Below are 3,830 nucleotides of genomic sequence, written 5' to 3'. Positions count from 1 at the left end.
CAGCTCTGGACAGGCAACATTTGAAGGAAAGTGAAAGTTCATTGAGCATCAACGGCTTAACTTGGAATGTTTTGCTTTTTCCTTTCACATGAGCGTCAACTAAGGTTGTTTGGTGCGAGCTGGACCCGACTGATAACTGGGGGTGAGGACCTTTGGGCACCTAACCATTATAAACCACTTCCATTCAGGGAAACCTGCAGAACAGGCTTGTAGAGATGATGTAGCCTCTGTGTTTTTTCTGACCTAATGTATAGATATATACACAGTCACGATTAAAAGTGTACATACACTTGTAAAGAACATCATGTCATGGCTGTCTTGACTTTCCAATTATTTCTACAAGTCTTGTTTTTTTGTGATGTAGTGATTGGAGCACATACTTGTTGCTCATAAAAAACATTTATGAAGTCTGCTTCTTTTATGAATTTATTATATATATGTATATATATATATATATATATATATACATATGAATGTATTATATTTATACATATATATACATACATATATATATATATATATATATATATATATATATATATATACACTGTATATATATACACACATACATACATACATACATATATATATATATATATATATATATATACACACACATACATACATATACTGTACACACACACACAAATAGAAATATATATACATATATATATAAACATATATAAACATATATATATATATATATAAACATATATACATATATATATATATATATATATATATATATATATATATATATATATATATATATATATATATATTAGGGTAAAAAAAAGTTTTGGTTTGGTACGTACCTCGGTTTAGAGGTCACGGTTCGGTTCATTTTCAATACAGTAAGAAAAGAACAAAATATAAATGTTTGGTTATTTATTTAGCAAATTTGTAAACAATGGCCTTTTAACATTGGGAACACTATAAAAATTCTGCCCAAAAATAAAAACAGCTGTGTGGGCTGATCAGTGCAACAGCAGGCAGTCATGGATGCTAAGCATAACAATAACATACATGTACACACAGGGTCCATTGCCAGGGGTCATGTGGTCAACATATATCAAATTAAAACAAAATAAAACCTAATAAGATAAGGCACAGAATTGGCTTCTTAACAAAAACTTTCTACATATAAAGTGCAACATTTCTAAATATAAAGTGCAACATTAAAGTCCTACTGAAAGCCACTACTAGCCACCACACAGTCTGATAGTTTATATATCAATGATGAAATATTAACATTGCAATACATGACAATACAGCCTTTTTAGTTGACTAAATTGCAATTTTAAATTTCCCGTGAGTTTCGTCTTGGAAACGTCGTGTAATGATGACGTGTACGCAGGACGTCACGCGTTTTTAGGAAGTATGAGCGCTACGCACACACACAGCTAAATGTCGTCTGCTTTAACCGCATAATTACACAGCAATTTCGAGATCTGTGTTGCTGAATCTTTTGCAATTTGTTCAATTAATATTGGAGAAGTCAAAGTAGCAAGATGGAGTTGGGAAGCTTTAGCCTTTAGCCACACAAACACACGGTGATTCCTTGTTTAAAATTCCCGGAGCTGAAACTTTACTATGGATCACAGCGGACATGGATCCCAACCACTTGTCAACCAGCAGGTTTCGGTGAGAAAATTGTGGTTAAAAAGTCGCCACTTACTGGATATCTGCTGTACTTGCGCCTCCCGTACAGCTGCCGTCGACTCCCGTGAGACACTGGCGTCAAGACACCTGTGGACAAACACCTGCGACTATCAGGTAATATTAAACTCACTAAAACACTAGCAACACAATAGAAAGATAAGGGATTTCCCAGAATTATCCTAGTAAATGTGTTTAAAAACATCAGAATACGTCCCAAAGCTATCGCGTTTTTTTTTTTTTTCTCCTAGTCCGTCGCTATCAATATCCTCAAACACAAATCTTTCATCCTCGCTCAAATTAATGGGGAAATTGTCATTTTCTCGGTCCAAATAACTGTTTTTGTTGGAGGCTCCCATTAAAAACAATGTGAGGATGTGAGGAGCCCCCACACTTGCGGCGTCATCGTCTGCGACTTCCGGTAAAGGCGAGGCTTTTTCAGGAAGTACCAAAAGTTGCCAACTTTATGGTGGATGTTCTCTACTAAATCCTTTCAGCAAAAATATGGCAATATTGCGAAATGATGAAGTATGACACATAGAATGGACCTGCTATCCCCGTTTAAATAAGAACATCTCATTTCAGTAGGCCTTTAAATTGCTTCAAGTTGTGGCTCAGATTAAATAAAACGACTCAGATTTTTAAACTTTTCTTCTACATATAAAAAGTGCAACATTAAACAGTTTCAAGTCAACTCAGCCTCAGATGAACTTTTCTCTCCCCCCCAGCTTAACCCTGATGACTTTCACTCAATCTTCATATTTTTTGCCCAGAAAATCAGTTCATCCACATTTTCTGCAGAAAGAGCAGACCTGATTGCAGTTACAATGTCTCCACTGTAGAAAATACCATTTTGCTGGGCACGGAGGTAGCAGGTATGGCGAGGTAGTGCCTGGCTAACTTGGCATTGTTCTTCCACCATAGAAGTGGGTCAGAATGTAGTTTAATGCCTGAGACTGCCTTGTATGAGGCAACATCTTCTTTCATGCAAAGTAGGATTGTCTCCCACCTGAGTCGTGAAGAACTCACCAAACAGTCCAGTCATTGCAGATTTCTTGACAGGTGGAGATGATTTAGATTCCTCTGAGAGTTCTGGTGCTGAGGATGAAGTGGCTGCTGATGTCCCTGTTTCCTCCTCACTCTGCAAATAAAATGACAAAAACATGTATGAATGTTTATTTTGTTTTATTAAAAAATGCATTTTCTACAAATAAAAAACATAATACATTTTCTTTCATTGTCACTAGCTCTGTGATGAGGCTGGTGTAGATTTTGTCACGATAGGCATCATCCACATGAGGTAGGGTCTTGAACCTGGGGTCAAGGGCTGTGCATTTGTGGAGGAAGTCTTCACAGTCAGAGTATCAGCCCTCCAGGTTGTCTCTGATGGCAGCCTTGATTTGACAAACAGTTGGACTGCCTTCTTCACTAGGTTCCATAGAGTTCAGTACTGTGGTTTTGAGGGGCAGGATCATGGATGCCGAAGGTGCGGCTTCAGTACTAATCAGTGTGATGATTTTCTTAAGCGGTTTAAGGACCTCAACTATCCTGCCATCCTCACATCCTGGTCAGACAGTGTGGTTATATATTTGTTTTTCTTACACTGGTGCTTGCTGCTCTAGGTACCTTGCCAGCATGTCGTGACTGGAATTCCATCGGGTGACGACGTCCTGAATAAGTCTGTGCTGTGGTACACCAAGCATCTCCTGTTTGGTTTTGAGTATGTGTGCGGCTGTTGATCTACAGTGAAAGAAAGAGACAATCCTTCTCGCTTTCCCTAGCAGTCTGGACACTTGGTTGAGACCTGTTGCTTTCTGTGCAGCTAAATTTATTGTGTGAGCAAAACATCCAATTTGGGGGCCCAGACCAGCTTCTTTCACTGCATTTACAATATTTCTGGCATTGTCTGTTGTGACAGTGATTGTTCTTCCTGGCCTCTCTAGCTTCCACTCCAACACAGCCTCCTTAAGTCCCACTGCTAGATTTGCGCTGGTGTGTTGTTCATAAATGGCCCTAGTTTGCAGAACATGGCTTGCAAAAGTCCAGTCAGGAGCCATGTGATGGGCAGTCACAGTTATGTATCTCTCCATGGCTCTGGACGTCCATCCATCTGTTGGGAGTGCAAAGCCTGATGCAGATGACAGATCCTGGATAACAGCAGATTTAGTTTT

The sequence above is a fragment of the Nerophis ophidion genome, linkage group LG26 (genome assembly GCF_033978795.1).
Source record: "Nerophis ophidion isolate RoL-2023_Sa linkage group LG26, RoL_Noph_v1.0, whole genome shotgun sequence".
Lineage (NCBI taxonomy): Eukaryota > Metazoa > Chordata > Actinopteri > Syngnathiformes > Syngnathidae > Nerophis > Nerophis ophidion.
This window is presented reverse-complemented; position numbering follows the sequence as displayed.